Genomic DNA, 17079 nt, shown 5'->3' with positions numbered 1-17079 from the left:
CGGCCAGCACAGTGTGCTGATTCAAAGCCAGGAGCCAGGTGCTTCCTCCTGGTCCCCCATGTGGGTGCAGGGCCCAAGCACCTGGGCCATCCTCCACTGCCTTCCCGGGCCACAGCAGAGAGCTGGACTGGAAGAGGAGCAACTGGGACAGAATCCGGCGCCCCAACCGGGACTAGAACCCCGAGTACCGGCACTGCAGGCGGAAGATTAGCCTAGTGAGCCACGGCGCCGGCCTTTGGTGTTCTCTTAACTAGTACATTCTTTGCCCTCTTTTTCTAGTTTCATTTTTATTTGAAAGGCAGAGAAACAGACAGAGAAAGAGAGACATCTTCTGTCCTCTGGTTCAATCTCCAACAGCCAGGACAGAACCAGGCTGAAGCCAAGAGCCCAGAACTCCATCTGGGTCTGCCATGTGGGTTGGCAGGGACACAAGTACTTGAGCCATCATCTGCTGCCTCCCAGGATGTGCATTAGTGGGAAGCTGGATCCGAAGTTGGGTAGCCAGGACTTGAACCAGGCATGTTGATAGGAGATGCAGGTGTTCCAGTGACTTAAGACACTGCACCAAATGTCCGCCCCTACCGTCTTTTTCATGTATGAACTTATATCCCTTTTTTTTTTTCTTTTTTTTCTTTTTTTTTTTTTTTTTGACAGGCAGAGTGGACAGTGAGAGAGAGAGACAGAGAGAAAGGTCTTCCTTTTGCCGTTGGTTCACCCTCCAATGGCCGCCGCGGCCGGCGCGCTGCGGCCGGCGCACCGCGCTGATCCGATCGCAGGAGCCAGGAGCCAGGTGCTTTTCCTGGTCTCCCATGGGGTGCAGGGCCCAAGCACCTGGGCCATCCTCCACTGCACTCCCTGGCCACAGCAGAGGGCTGGCCTGGAAGAGGGGCAACCGGGACAGAATCCGGCGCCCCGACCGGGACTAGAACCTGGTGTGCCGGCGCCGCTAGGCGGAGGATTAGCCTAGTGAGCCGCGGCGCCGGCCTGAAACATTCTTTTTTAAAAAAAGATTTCTGTATTGATCTGAAGGGATGAGTGGGGGGGGGCAGGGGAGATCCATCTATCTTCTATCTGTTGTTTCACTCCCCAAATGGCCTCAACGGCTGGGGCTGATCCAGGCTGAAGTCAGGATCCTGGAGCTCCATCCAGGTCTCCCACGTGGGTGGCAGGGGCCCAGGTACACGTGGGCCATCTCCTTCTGCTTTCCCAGGCATGTTAGCAGGGAGCTAGATTGGAAGCAGGGCAGCCAGGACCTGAACTGGTGCTCTGATACAGGGTGCTGGAAGTGCAGGAAGCACCTTAGCTTGCTGCACCACAGCGCTGGCCCCTGAAAAATTATTATTGTTATTATTATTTTAAGCTTTATTTATTTATTTGAAAGGCAGAGTTACAGAGAAGGAGAGGTGGAGGCAGATAGAGAGAGAAAGAGAGAGATATCTTTCATCCACTGGTTCACTCCCTAAATGGCCACAATAGTCAGGGCTGGGCCAGGCCAAGGCTAAGAGCCAAGAATTTCATCCATGTCTCCCACGTGGATACAGGGGCCCATGTTCATGGGCCATCTTCTGCTTTCCCAGGCATATTAGCAGGGAGCATGATTGGAAGTGGAGCAGCTGAGACTTGAACCGGCACCCATATAGGATGCCAGAACAGCAGGCTGGGCCTAACCTAGTGTGCCACAGCTCCAGCTCCATAAAATTCTTGTAATCGCAGAATATCTGGGGGAAGAATATTTTGGAATATTTATTCCAAAATGTATAATGTATTTTTAATCAATGGAAGATACGTTGCCGGGGCAGGTTAAGCCACTGCCTGCGACATTCACATCCCATGTGGGCTCCAGTTAGAGTGTCCCAGCTGCTCACTTCCCATCAAGCTCCCTGCTAATGTGCCTGGGAAAGCAGCAGAAGATGGCCCAAGTGCTTAGGTCCCTGTACCCATGTAGGAGACCTGGAAGAAGCTCTGGGTTTTGGCCTGGCCCAGCCCCAGCTGTTGAAGCCATTTGAGGAGTGAACCAGCAGATGGAAGATTCTCTCTCGCTCTCTCTCTCTCTCTCTGTAATTTTTATTTTCAAATAAATAAATAAATATTGAAAAAAAAAAAGATACTTCAGTCAGAGAAGGGCATTTGGCCTACCAGCTGGGACATGTGCATCCATGCGGAGTACTGGGTCTGGCTCCTGACCCCACCTTCCTGCTGGTGACAGCAGTGATGGCGTAAGTAACTGGGTTCCTGCCGCTGACATGGGAGACTTGGATTGAGTTCCTGTTCTAGCCCCAGCTGTTTGTAGGCATCTGGGGAGTGAACCAACAGACGGGGGTTCTCCCTGTCTCTCTTTTCCTGTGTCTCTGCCTCTCAAATAAAACTAAATAAATAAAATTATGGAAAGAAACATAAGCAGATCAAACCAAGCCATAGTTTGACCCAAGACTTTCTTGTTATAAATATTAGAATGGTGTTCTAAGCCCACATGCTAACATTTTAAACTTTTAGATTAGAAAACTTTTAGATTAGAAATGTTATAGAGTAGGATCCCATTCTCAAGAAGTCTCTTCTGTGAAAACGCTTTTTTTTTTTAGATTTATTTATTCATTTATTTGAGAAGTAGAGTTATAGATAGAGAGAGGGAGAAACAGAGAGAAAGGTCTTCCATCTGCTGGTTCAGTCCCCAAATGTCCACAATAGCTGGAGATCCAAAAGCCAGGAGCCAGGAGCCAGGATCTTCTGGGTCTCCCACACAGGTGCAGGGGCCCAGGGATTTGGGTCATCTTCTACTGCTTTTGCAGGCCACAGCAGAGAGCTGGATCGAAAGGGAAGCAGCCAGGACCTGAACCAGTGCCCATATGGGATGCCGGCACCAGAGGTGGCGGCTTTACTCACTATACCACAGCACCAGCCCCGGGTTTTATTTGTTTATTTGAGAGGTAGAGTTACAGACAGAGGGAGAGATGGAAAGAAAGTTCTTCCACCTGCTGGTTCACTCCCCAAATGGCCGCAATGGCCAGAGCTGGGCTGATCCGGAGCCAGGAGCTTCTTCCGGGTCTCCCACATGGGCATAGGGGCCCAAGGAATTGGGCCATCTTCTACTGCTTTTCCAGGACATAGCAGAGAGCTGGATCGAAAGAGGAGCAGTAGGACACAAACCTGTGCCTATATGGTATGCCGGTGCCACAGGCAGAGGCTTAGCCTACTATGCCGCAGTGCAGGCCCATAACACTTTCTTAATGTGAATTGCAACAAAACATTGCTTCTAAAGAGTATTTCTCCTTTAGGGTGATAAGGTGGAAGAGAGCTTTGATGTTTTCAGGTGCAAATGCCTCAAATGCTAAATCCTATTATCCCCATTTTACAGAATAGGAAAGTAAGGCACCGTATAGTACTGTGGCACAGTGGGTTAAGCTACCACTTGGATGGCTGAATCCCGTATTAAGTGCTTGGCTCAAGTCTTGGCTCTCTGCTGATCCAGCTTCCTGCTAATGTACCTTGTAGGCAGCGGATGATAGTTCAAGCGGTTGAGCCCCTGCCACTAGTGTGGGAGACCTGGATGGAGTTCCTGATGTAGCCTAGCCCCAGCTGTAGGAGGCATATGGGGAGTGAACCAGCAGATGGAAGATCTCTCTCTCCACTCTCCCATCCCCCATCACTTTGCCTTTCAAATGAGTAAATAAATAAGTGTTAAAAAAGAAACTGAGGCACAAGAAGGCTAACTTCCTCTGTCATTCAGTGTGTGGACGCCAGAATTCGCACATAGGTGGACTGATTCCAGAGTGTGTACCCCAGAGCACACTGCCTGATACTGCGAATCTTGGATAGGCCACCCACGCTTCTGCTGAAATATCGGGACAAATGATGTCCTGATATCTTGTCTGAGTCTAGTTAGGGAAGAGAAGCCACTCTAGTATTTTAAGCAGGAAAAAGGTGTAATCAAGGGAATTGGGTGCTTGGGAAATCAGTGGAGGAGATAAAGGGAGGCGTGTGCTCCAGGTCAGACCTTCCGAAAGTATTCCCAGGACAAGACCGTCCACCAGGCCCACCAGGGAGGGACTCGGGGGCTGCCAGCTGCCAGAGGCATTGCATCCAGGTTAGGGCAAGGAATTAGGTTCCTGTCATCTACCTGGGGCACCTGGATAGAGTTCCTGGCTCTTAACTCTGTCCCCAGCCCAGCTCCAGCTGTTCCTTGCATTTGGGGAGTAAACCAGCATGTGGGAGCTCTGTCATCTCTCTGCCTCTTGAATAAATAAAGAAGAGCACACGCAGGAGAGAGTGAGCGAGAGCGCGAGCGAGCGGGTGGGCGCACTAGGAAGTGCCCAATACTTGTCTCCTGCCACAGGATGCTGCCGTGAAGTGGCGCTGGGCTGCCGTAGCGTGCTTGCCAGAGCCATGAAAAGGCGGTTCCTGCCTCATTTCCGCCTTCCGCTTCTCACCCGAGAACATCTCCTGGATGCTTTTCAGTTTTCCAGAAGGAAGTTAGAAAGGATGCAGAGTGAGTCCACAAGTCTACGCTAATACCTGCTAGGGTGGGGCTTCGTGGTTCTCTCTCAAAATGACATTTCATCAGTCAGTAAAACACTTTAGGACACACACACATGAGATCCAGAAGTTAGTTCTCTTAAAAAAAAACCACAGGATTACCTTTTACTTGCCACTGTACAGGCCGATTGTAGTGGACCGTTAATGTGCCCGGGAGCGGCACTGTCGAAGTCGTGGAGCTGTCAGAGTCAGCAGGCGGAAGATGAGCTTTTCATGTGGTCAGGGGTTGTTCTTGGAAACTATTCATTTTATTGCCTCAGCTGCAAAATCCTAGTTTATCCCTAAATTCTATCCTACTGTTTTAATTACTGGTATTTCTTAAAACTCCTTTTCATAGTCCATTCTATTCTTTACTGTACTTTACATGTAACACTTAAAAACGGTGGTAATCCACTGGCAGAGGCCTGCTGCTCCCCACCTCTGTCACCTTTTGCTTTCAGTTGGCTTTTGTTCCTTTATTTAAAATTCTTTTTATTTCTCCCATTCTTCCCAGCTATAGAGACTATATGCCTTTTTTAAAAATAACCTTTACCAATCATGAAAAGAAATCACATTGCATTTTTTGAAATACTCAGATTATCATGGCTATTTTCTCTATAGTTTGCTGCTCAGAATGCTAAAAAAAATTTTTTGTTGTTTTTCATTTGGGAAACAGAGACAAAGTGAGAGACAGAGAGGGTTGACTCTCCCAAATGGCCACAGCAGCCAGAGATGAAACCCGGAGCTGGGAACTCATGCAGTCTTCTGCATGGGTGGCAGGAACCCAACCATCACTGCTGCCTCCCAAGACTGCATTAGGAGGCCGATGGAGTCGGAAGCCACAGCTGAGGATTGAACCCAGTCCCATTGATTTGGGATGCTGTGTCTCAACCACCAGACCAAAAACCTGGCTCGGAACTATTTGAATAGTTTGAGTTGCCAGAATTCAGACCTTCTCACAGTAGGTAGTTGAAGGATTTTTTTTAAAAATTTCTTTTAAAGATTTAATTTATTTATTTGAGAGGCAGAGTTACAAACAGAGAGAGGGGTAGACGGAGAGAAAGGTCTTCCATCCACTGGTTCACTTCCCAAATGACTGCAAAGGTTGGAGCTGGGCCAATCAGAAGCCAGGATCCAGGAGCTTCTCTCCACATGGGTGCAGGGGCCCAAGTACTTGGGCCATCTTAAACTGCTCTCCCAGGCTGTACCAGAGAGCTGGATCAGAAGAGGAGCAGCTGGGGCTCAAATTGGCACCCATATGGGATGCTGGCCCCACAGATGAAGGGGTGTGGCCCCAGAGGTTTTTTTTTTTTTTTTAAAGGCAGAGTTAGAGAAAAAGAGAGACAGAAAGATCTTCCAACCTCTGGTTTACTTCCCAAATGACTGCAATGGCCAGAACTGAGCCAAACCAAAGCCAGGAGCTTGGAACTCTATCCAGGTCTTATATGTGGGTGGCAGGGGTACAGGTACTTGGACCATCTTCTGCTGCTTTCCCAGGTGCATTGGCAGGAAGCTGGATCAGATATGGAGCGGTCAGGGCCGGCGCTGTGGCTCAGTGGGTTAACGCCCTGGCCTGAAGCACCGGCATCCCTTTTCTAGCTGGCTGCTCCTATTCCGATCCAGCTCTCTGCTATGGCCTGGAAAAGCAATAGAAGATGGCCCAAGTCCTTGGGCCCCTGCACCCGTGCGGGAGACCTGGAAGAAGCTCCTGGCTCCTGGCTCCTGGCTCCTGGCTCCTGGCTTCGGATCGGCGCAGCTCTGGCCGTTGCGGCCAATTGGGGAGTGAACCATCAGATGGAAGACCTCTCTTTTTCTTTCTTTCTCTCTCCCTGCCTCTCCTCTCTGTGTAACTCTGACTTTCAAATAAATAAATAAATCTTTAAAAAAAAATATGGAGCAGTCAGGACTTGAACTGGTATTCATACAGGACGCCGGTGTTGCAGCTGGGGCTTAACCTGCTATGCCACAATGCTGGTCACCTTGATGGATTTGTTGTACTAATATAAATTTTATTTGAGCAATTCTGCTTTTTCTGGTGGTGTTTTCAGGGTGCTTAGTTAAGTTATTTCAGTGTGGGCATTTTGGTACAATGGCTTAACTGGCACTTGGGCTGCCCACATCCCATGTTGGAATGCCTGGTTCGAGTTCTGGCTCCTTTGCTTTGGATCCAGCTTCCTGCTAAGGCACATTCTGGGAGGCAGCAAATAATGACTCAAGTACTTGGGTCCCTGCCACCTACATGAAATATCCAGATGGAGTGCGGGGCGCCTGGCTTCTGCCTGGCCCAGCTTGCCTGTCCCAGACATTTGGGGAGTGATCCAGCAACTGGAAGCTCTTTCTCTGTCTCCCTTTCTCTCTCTCTCTCTCTCTCTCTCTCTGATCCTTTGCCTTTCAAATACAAATGAAAATAAATAAGTAAAAGATTATACTCCATGTTCATTGAAGCACCATACATAATAACCAAGTTATGGAATCAGCCTAAGTGTTCATCAGCTGATGAATGGGTAAACCAAAATGTGTATGTACACAGTGGAGTAGTATTCAGCCTCCAGCCTCTCAAAAGAAGGCAGTTCTGTCATGTGTGACATGGATGGAACTGGAGAACATTATGCTAAATGAAATAAGCCACGCACAGGGAGACAAATACCACATATTCTGATCATATGTGGAATCATATGTGGAATCTAATGTAGTCGAATGAACTGGGGAGAATGGAGGCAGGGAGCCGGGAGGAGTGAGGAGATGATGGTCAAAGGGTGCAAAGTCTCAGTTAAACAGGAGGAATTGAGTGTTTTGTTGTTTTTTTCCTTTTGAAATCATTTGTAGAGTATGATGAATATGGTTAATTATTTTGTACATTTCAAAATAAATTTGAAATGTTCTCACTGCATAAAAATGATATTTTATGTGATGAATATGTTAATTAGTTTATTTAATTATTCCACATTGTATTCATGAAGTATATTCATCACTTTGTACACCATAAATGTATACCATTATTAATTGCCACTTTACAGTTTTTAAAAAGTTACTTCAGGTTTTTTTTTTTTTTAGATGATTCATGGAAGACAATAATGAGTAGTCTATATCAAAGCCAGTCTTTGTTTCTTTTTATTTATTTATTTGAAAGGCAGGGTGACAGAGAGAGAGAGAGAGAGAGAGATCTCACGTCTTTGATTTACTCCCCAAATGCCTGCAACAGCCAGGGCTGTGCCAGGCTGAAGCCAGGAGCCAGGAACTCCATCCCAGTCTCCCACATGGGTGGCAAAGTCCCAAATACTTGAGCCATTAACTGCTGCCTCCCAGGACGTATTCACAGGAGGCTGGGTGGGAAGCAAACAGCTGGGTCTCAGCCATGAACTCTGATGTGGAATGTCCATGTTGGTAGGGTGGCTCAACCTGCTGTGACACAACACCCACCCTGTTTTGTTTTGTTTTGTTTTGTTTTTGAGAGGCAGAGAGACACAGAGACAGAAAGAGACAGACAGACAAGACAGAAAGCTCTCACCTGCTGGTTCACTCTCCAAATTCCAGAGATAGCCCCGGGGGCTGGGCTGGGGGAGTGGGGGTCTAGTCAGGAACACAATCCAGGTCTCCCCCATGGAAGGCAGGAACCCAGTTACTGTAGCTATCACTGCTCCTCTGCCTTGCTTGGAAGCTGGAGTCCAGAGTTGGAGCTGGAATTGAACTCAGGCACTCTGAAGTGAAATGCGTGCATCTTAACTGTGATGCTAAATGCCCACTCCTACTGTTTGGGTTTCTTGCAAATCCCATTGATGCCACTTGCAGGAAAGGGGCCATAGGACTTCTGTAGCTGTCTTGATATCTGTTTGCCTGCCTTTGTGTGTTATTGTTAAGAAGTTTATTTTATTAGCCGGCGCCGCGGCTCACTAGGCTAATCCTCCGCCTAGCGGCGCCGGCACACCGGGTTCTAGTCCCGGTCGGGGCGCCGGATTCTGTCCCGGTTGCCCCTCTTCCAAGCCAGCCCTCTGCTGTGGCCAGGGAGTGCAGTGGAGGATGGCCCAGGTGCTTGGGCCCTGCACCCCATGGGAGACCAGGAAAAGCACCTGGCTCCTGGCTCCTGCCATCGGATCAGCGCGGTGCGCCGGCCGCAGCGCGCCGGCCGCGGCGGCCATTGGAGGGTGAACCAACGGCAAAGGAAGACCTTTCTCTCTGTCTCTCTCTCTCACTGTCCACTCTGCCTGTCAAAAAAAAAAAAAAAAGTTTATTTTATTGTCAAAGGTGAAAAGTTTGCTTTTAATTTGCTGTAATGTATGTTACTATTAGAAATCTTTTCTTTCAGATATTAATACTGTTTGCGGTTAAAAATTATATGTACATGTTACTTGTTATGTATGTTATATGGTTATATATCATATGTATAAGTTTTTTTCTTGAAGATTTATTTGAAAGGCAGAGTTACAGAGAGAGAGACAGACAGACAGACAGACAGATCTTCCATCTGCTGGTTCACTTTCAAAATAGTTACAATGGCCAGGGCGGGGTCAAACCAAAGCCAGGAGCCTGGAACTTCATCCTGGTCTCCCATGTTGGTAGCAGGGGCCTAGGGACTTGGGACATCTTCTGCTGCTTTCCCAGGCCCATTAGCAGGGAGCTGGATTGGAAATGGAGCAGCTGGTACTTGAACTGGCACCCATATGGTAGGCTGGCATTGCATGCAGCAGTTTAACCCACTGCACCACAATGCTGGTCCCTATATATGATTTCTAAGACAGTGATTTTTCTATGAGCTAATAATCTGGCTCAGATAATACATTTTTACATATAAAAGTGATACCTGATCCCCATATAATTTATTTTTAAGTTTTTTTTTTTAATGATTTATTTACTTGAAAGGCACAGCAACAAAGAGAGGGAGAGACAGAGAGAGATCTTCCATTTGCTGATTTACTCTCCAAATGGCCACAATAGCCAGGGCTGGCTGGCCAGGCCATAACCACAATCATGGAGCTCCATCTGGGTCTTCCATGTGTGGGTGGTAGGGACCCAAGCACTGGGTCTTCTGATTGGAAGCAGAGTGGGGGGAGTCAAACTGGCACTCCTAAATGGGATACCATTGTCACAAGCAGTGGCTTCATGTGCTACACCATACCAACCCCTGAAAAATTTTATTTAAATAAATATTTATTATGTCCCTTAGCAGATGCTTCTGTCTCTTATTACAAAAATATATTATAAGTAGCTATTTTTGTCTCTGCAGGACAGTCTTCCAAACACAGACTTTGTTGACTTGGAAGCACCCCTCTTTGACTCCACTCAGTCGAGTTAAGAGGGTTTCAAGAGCAGCATTCATCAGTTTCCAGGTATGAACACTTTTAATTCTTGATATTTTACCTTATGTACTCATAAATAAAGGTAGGATTTGCTACTGTGGATTTTATATCTCAGAGGGTGGATTTATTGCTTAACAGTGCCCTTTGTAAAACATGCAGCATTCTGATCTGAGCCAGGGCTCCCTGTTCACTTGCTGCTGCTGTTTTTTCCAATGACTTCTTTATTTTGATTAATCTTTTAGAGAAATGTAGTATAGCCTTCTAAGCATGGGCTCAGCTTTTTCATTCATTAAAGACGTGTATTAGGGCCTGCATTGTGGAGTAGCAGATAAAGCTTCCCATATGGACACTGGTTTGTGTCTTGGCTGCTCCACTTCCAATCCAGCTCCCTGCTAATGGCCAGGGAAAGGCAGCGGAAGATGGCCCAAGTGCTAGGGCCCCTGCTACTCCTGTGGGAGATCCAGATGAAGCTCTTGGCTACTGGCTTAAGACTTGTCCCACCTTGGCCATTGCGGCCATCTGGGGAGTGAAGGTTCTCTCTCTCTCCCCCCTTCCTCTCTCTGTAACTCTGACTTTCAAATAAATCAATAAATCTTTTACAAAAGTAAACTAAATAAAGAGGCATATTACTATGAACTGGAGAGGGTTGGGACCACCCCCTTCACTTGCAGGAAGGAAATGAGGCCTGGAGGGGAAAGCGGCCTGCTTGCCCATGGACAGTGTATCGCTGATTTAGCGGTAGAACTACTGTCAGGATTCTGATCTCCCACAGTTACATCAGACAGCTTTGGGGTTGTGTCTGGATCGATGCCATCTTCTGTAAAATTGGGATAATGAGGCCACCTCCCCGAGAGCTTGAGATGTGTGAGGCTCGAACGAGACGATATGTATGGATGCTGTTATCATTGTCTCTCGGTCCCTTAACCCTTCAGATTCCCTGCCCTGGCAGCGTGTCATTCACAAGGCTCTCCTAATTCTCTCCAATTTTCTCTCCTTCCTTCCTTCCTTCCTTCCTTCCTTCCTTCCTTCCTTCCTTCCTTCCTTCCTTCCTTTTTATTCCTTTCTTTCAAGATTTATTTATTTGAAAGGCACAGTAACAGACAAAGAGGGAGAGATGGAGAGATCTTCCATCTGGTTCACTTTCCAAATACCCTCAACAGCCAGGTCTGGGCCAGGCCAAAGCCAGGAGCCAGGAACTCCATCCTAGTCTCCCGTGTGGGTGGCAGGGATCCAAGTATTTGGGCCATCTTCTGCGGCCCTCCTGGATGTAACAGGAAGCTGACCGGAAGCAGAGCAGCCAGGACTTGAACCCGTGCTCTGATATAGGATGCCTGTGTCACCAGCAGCAGCTTAACCTGCTGACCACCATGCTGGTCCCCCGGCATTTCCTGCCTCTAGGGCTTCCCTTCCCCGTCCTGCTGCACAATCAAGGGTGATCCTCCGGACTCTCCTTTCAGCCCTTGTTTCCGCTGGGCCTTGTTCCCGTGTCGCTGCCTCCTGCATCTCCATCTTCAAGTCCAACTGTCCCTTTGAGCTTTACGTCAGCATTTCCAGCAGCCTTCTCTGCCATTCCCCTCAAATGCAGTATACTTAAAACTGAAGTCATTGCTTTTCCTCTAAATCTTCTTCCTTCCGACTTCCCGATTTATGTTAGTGATACCGCCAGACACCAGACTTTAAAAAGCCCTGTCATTTCTTTATTTCCCTCTAGCCTTCCGCAGCCAATCAGACATCAAAGTGTGGATTTGGTTCCCATTCACGTCTTTGCACGCGTTCCTTCCTTTCCATTCTTGCCGTCATCACCAAGTTCAAGCCATTCACCAGACTAACAGCGGTGTTAGGAGAGCTGTTCACTTGAAAGTGGCTGGTTTCTGTCCCTGCTCCTTCTCTTTGTCTCTCTCCTAATAAAAAACCCAACCTCTTGACTTTTCATGACGGAAAGTCAGTGTGTCATCTTGTATTGTGCACAAATCTTGATTTAAGTAAGGAAATGGACATTGATTCCTCTAGGCGCTCCCAAGATATTTTAATCTTGAATTGCAACCCTGGCCTGGCTAAAAGTGACACTGATCATTAATATTTCCCTCATTTGTTTGACAAACTTTAAACAGATTTATTTTCTGAGTATATGAATATAATCGAACACTCAAAAAATACAAAGTGTGCCATGTAAAGTCTCCTTCCTAGCCCTGTGCTGTCTCTGGGAGACCATCTCACACCCAATGGGCAACCACTGTTCTGGGTTCCTTGTTCATCATTCCAGCGCTTCTGATTATATATTGTTCTGTACTTGGTTTTTTTTTTTTTAACTTGATTAGGTATCACAGCCATCTTCTCATATTAACAGTGTTTACTCATCCTTGTTGACAGATGACATTCCACCCTATGGGTGGAGTGTACTTCCTCTAGCTATACCCTGCTGGTGGACTTTCTGTACTTTTTACCTTTACACGCACTGCTGCAGTGAAGAGCTGAGTACATGTGTTGTTTTCATCATGTACGTATAAACCTATAGGATAAATTCTCAGGAGTGACACTGCTGGGCCAGGATTATATGTGTTTTTCATTTTGAGAGCCATTGCCAGTTTGCCCTCTGAAGGCTTGTATCAATTTTTATCCCTAAAGTGATTTTGAGTGCAGTGACTGGCAGTGTTTTCTAACAGCCTTAGCAATATTATGACATTTTGGATTTTTGAGGAGCTGAGAGGGGCAAATGATACATCAGGTTTTTAAAACATATATTTATTTATTTACTTGAAAGGCAGAGTGTCAGAGAGATACCTTCCATCTGCTAGTTCACTTCCCAAATGACTGCAACAGCCAGGGCTGGGCCAGGCCAAAACCAGGAGCCAGGAACTCCATTTAGGTCTTACATGTGGGTGGCAGGAACCCAAGCACTTGGGCCATCTTCCACTGCCTTCCCAGGTGCATAGGAGGGAGTTGGATCAGAAAGAGCAGCCAGGACTTGAATAGGCACTCTGATATGGGATGGATGCCAGCATTGCAAATGTGGTTTTAGTGTGCGTTTATAAGTGAAGTGAAGCATCCATTCATATGATATATGATTAAGGGAAATTCTTACTTCTTTTCCTGTGAACTACACTTTGTCCTGTTTTCTTTTGCCTTTTTTTTTTTTTTTACCAATTTCTTCAAAGCTCGGTGTATATTGTGAAGATTACTGTCTTCTCTCACAAATGTTTCATTTGCCTTTTGCTTTTGCTTATTGTATTTTTTGCTTTACAGAAGTTTGTCTTTTTGTCATTTAATTTAGTCTTTTTGTCATTTAATTTAGTCTTTTGTTTCATGCCTCATGTATTTTTTTAAAGATTTATTTATTTGAAAAGCAGAGATACAGAGAGGCAGAGGCAGAGAGAGAGAGGTCTTCCATCTGCTGGTTCACTCCCCAGATGGCCGTAAATGCCGGTGCTACACCAATCTGAAGCTAGGAGCCTGGAGCTTCTTCTGGGTCTCCCATGCAGGTACAGGGGTCCCAGCACTTGGGCCATCGTCTGCTGCTTTCCCAGGCCATAGCAGAGAGCTGGCTGGGAAGTGGAGCAGCCGGAACTCGAACTGGCGCCCAAATGGGATGCCGGCACTGCGGGTGGCGGCTTTACCAGATATGCCGCAGCGCTTTCCCTGTACAGCCTGTGATCTTGTTCTCCTCCAAGCTGGTCGAATACCACATCATCTCTGTCTTTTGCCCCTAGTGCTTATGGGGTCAGGTCTAAACCCTTTAACAAAGCTAGGAAGGTGCTCAGCTTCCTGTCTCCTGGTCTCTCCTGTGCCCATGCTCTAGCCAGCCATACTGAACAAGGGACTGTCTACTGCCTCAACATGCCAGTCTGTTGTATGCCTCAGCGCCTTTGCTCAGGCTATTTTCTCTGCCTAAGATGCTTTTCCTCTTTGTGTCCTAATGAAAACCTTGTCTTTCAGACTTCTACCCTAGCATCACCTCACCTATAAAACTTTCTGCATTCCTTTCAGAGGGCAGCTGTAACAAGGTATCATCAACAGGGAGGATTAAAACAACATAAATTTATTCTCTGACAGTTTGGATTCTAGAAGTCTGAAATAAAGTTGTTGGCAGGGCCAGCTCTTTCTGAGGGTGGTGGGGAGGGCCCCTCTCTGCCTCTTCCTGGCTTCTGATGGTTGCCAGCAGCCCACAGCGTTCCTCACTTCACCATTGCATCATTCCCATTTCTGCTTTTGTCTTCATGTGGCCATCTTCCCTCTCTCTGTCATCATGTCTCCAAATCTGTCTTTCCAAGGGCACCAGTCATTGGATTTAAGACCCACACTAATCCAGTATGGCCCCTTATGAACTTGATTGCATCTGCAAAGACCCCATTTCCAAATGAGGTCACATTCATGGATACTGGGAGTTAGGATTTAACATAGCTGCATTGGAGACTACAATTCAACTCACACCTTACCTCACCCATTCCCTTCTTTGTGCCCTTAGCCACTTCTGCCATAGAATCCTTAATGTTGTGGTTTCCTATATAGCTTTCTAGTTCCCTTTATTAGGCCAAACTCGTATCTCAGTCATGTCAGAATTCCCAGAGCCTTGCACATCACATATGAGTTAATAAATATTTATTAAATGAATGAGTTAAATCAGTGCAGTCCGATTGACAGTTGAGAACTTGTTAATGACTATGTCGACACAAATAATATGGAGTTTTTTAGTATTAGATAATGTTTGAAATAGTAATTACAGTACTGAGTTTTGTTATTTGAGTATTCCGGTATCAGTAACCTGAGCTGTTTGTAAATATTAAAGTACTTTTGGATATAAGCTGTTATTTAGGTGTTCTAGAGTGTAAATCACTTCTTTCTGTGATATGCCGAGAGTTATGAATTGCATTTAGGTTTCATCAAACAAGGGTATACTTTAAAAAAAAGATTTATTTATTTATTTGAAAGAGAGAATTACAGAGAGGCAGAGGCAGAGAGAGAGAGAGGTCTTCCACCCGCTGGTTCACTCCCCAGATGGCCACAATGACCGGAGCTGTGCCAATCTGAAGCCAGGAGCCAGGAGCTTCTTCCCAGTCTCCCATGCGGGTACAGGGGCCCAAGCACTTGGGCCATCTTCCACTGCTTTCCCAAGCCATATCAGAGAGCTATATTAACTATATATAGTTAACTAGTATAGTTAGCTATACTAACTAAAATTAGTATAGGAAGTGGAGCAGCTGAGACTTCAACCGTTGCTTATATGGGATGCTGGTACTGCAGGCGGCAGCTTCACCCACTATGCTACAGCACTGGCTCCAAAGGTATACTTTTTTTTAAGGTTTATTTATTTATTTATTTGAAAGTCAGAGTTACACAGAGAGAGAAAGAGAGGCAGAGAGAGAGAGAGAGGTCTTCCATCTGCTGGTTCACTCCCCAATTGGCTGCAACAGCCAGAACTGCACCAATCTGAAGCCAGGAGCTTCCTCCAGGTCTTCCCATGAGGGTGCAGGGGCCCAAGGACTTGGGCCATCTTCTACTGCTTTCCCAGGCTACAGCAGAGTTGGATTGGAAGTGGAGCACCCAGGACTCTAACCAGTGCCCATATGGGATGCTGGCACTGTAGGCGGCAGCCCCACCCTCTATGTCACAGTGCCAGCCCCAGGGTTTACTTTTAAAGAGGATATAATGACTATATCCATTCATTATCTAACATCCTTACAAGGTAAATTATGTTTTAAATCTTTGATTTTTAAAATTTATTTATTTAGGAGACAAAAGTGGGGAGGGGGAGAGAAACTTAGCTGCTTGTTTACTCACCAGATGTCTGCAGTGACTGGGGCTGGGCTGGAGCCAGGAGCTGGGAACTCAATCCAGCTCTTTCTTATGGGTTGCAGGAACACCATCACATGAGCTATTAGTTTCTGTGTCTGCATTAGCAGGAAGCTGAAGTTAGGGGCCAGAGCTGGTTTTGAATTCAGATGCTCTGCTGTGGTATATGGGTGTCTAAACTACTAGGCCAAACACCTGCCCTGTTTTCCTCCTTTAAAAAATTAGGATCTCAGGGCCAGCACTGTGGCTAGTAGGCTAAACCTCCGCCTGCAGTGCCGGCATCCCATATGGGCACCAGTTGTGTCCCAGCTGCTCTTCTTCCAATCTGGCTCTCTGCTGTAGCCTGGGAAAGCAATAGAGGATGGCCCAAGCGCTTGGGCCCCTGCATCCACGTGGGAGACCTGGAGGAAACTCCTGGCCCCTGGCTCCTGGCTTCAGATCGGCTCAGCTCTGGCTGTTGCAGCCATTTAGTGAGTGAACCAATGGATTGAACACCCTTCTCTCTGCCTGTCTCTCTGTCTGTAACTCTACCTCTCAAGCAAATGAAGAAAATATTTTTAAAAAATTAATCTTTTTAAATTGAAAAGCCATAATTGTATACGTGTTTAAGGTACAGTGCAATGTATTGATACATATATAAAATGTAGAGTAATTAAATCAAATTAATTTAGCATGTAGAACACCATCTTATATTTTTCCACTTTTCATGTAAACTCAAACCCAATACCTATTTTTCTTCTTCCTGATTCTTACATATAATAAAAGGTGCAAGCAAATATGATGAAAAATGGCAAATGACCCAGCCTTGATGCTGAGAAAGAGTAGAAAGCTGTGGGGACCCTGTGTTCATGGAATGTCCAGCTACTTGGCAACTGTGAAAGCCACATTTATTATTGTTTTTAAGGAGATTGTTTGGTCTAGTGGTTCAGAGTTGGGCTCTGGTAACAGCCTGGGTTCACATCTCAGTTGCACCATCTGTTACCTGTGTGTGCCCCTGGACAATATATTCAATCTTTGAGCTTCAGATTTTTACTGTAAAAATAAAATATGCCAATAATAAAAACCACATCTACCACTAGGCTCAGTGTCCACCCCGGACTCTAATTTTCAGTGTTACTTACAGGATTGGGTATCTTTTCTCAGGTTATTAGTTGTTGGCATTTCCCCCAGAGCTAGATCATCTGCTGCCAGAGGCCTCTGATGGAATAATTTTAGAATGGGGCTGGGGGCGGGGAAATGTTATGAAAAACAAGAAAAAGGGGATTAACAGAGGAAAAAGGTTAATGAGGAGAAGGTACAAGGCCTGATTCCCAGCCCTTCCTGTCTCTGTAATTTGAGCCAGGGCCCTCTTCCCTGACCTGTTACCTGAAGAGACTCAGTTATGCTCTCTGACCCTCTCTTAGGTGGAGTGGCATCTGAGACACAGCTAAAGGGATGCTGACCACATCTCATTTCTTCTTTTAAAAACTTAATTGAAAGACAGAGGGAG

At 46.3% G+C, this 17079-nt stretch overlaps 1 protein-coding gene across 15 annotated transcripts in view; it reads left to right on the top strand.

Annotated features, from left to right (window-relative positions):
* Positions 1 to 17079, top strand: part of ZBTB8A (zinc finger and BTB domain containing 8A) — a 65123-nt gene that overhangs the window by 10399 nt on the left and 37645 nt on the right. For 14 of the 15 annotated variants that reach the window (XR_011390793.1, XR_011390792.1, XM_070078810.1 and 11 more), the window contains one exon: positions 9731 to 9833. The exons of the other annotated variant lie outside the window; for it this stretch is intronic. The gene's annotated coding sequence lies outside the window, so the exon portion shown is untranslated. The remainder of the gene's footprint in view (positions 1 to 9730; positions 9834 to 17079) is intronic. 15 annotated transcript variants of the gene reach the window in all.

Source organism: Oryctolagus cuniculus, chromosome 7, assembly GCF_964237555.1.
Source record: "Oryctolagus cuniculus chromosome 7, mOryCun1.1, whole genome shotgun sequence".
Taxonomy (NCBI): domain Eukaryota; kingdom Metazoa; phylum Chordata; class Mammalia; order Lagomorpha; family Leporidae; genus Oryctolagus; species Oryctolagus cuniculus.
Note: the sequence above shows the minus strand (reverse complement) of the source record. Positions and strands in the feature narration are given on the sequence as shown.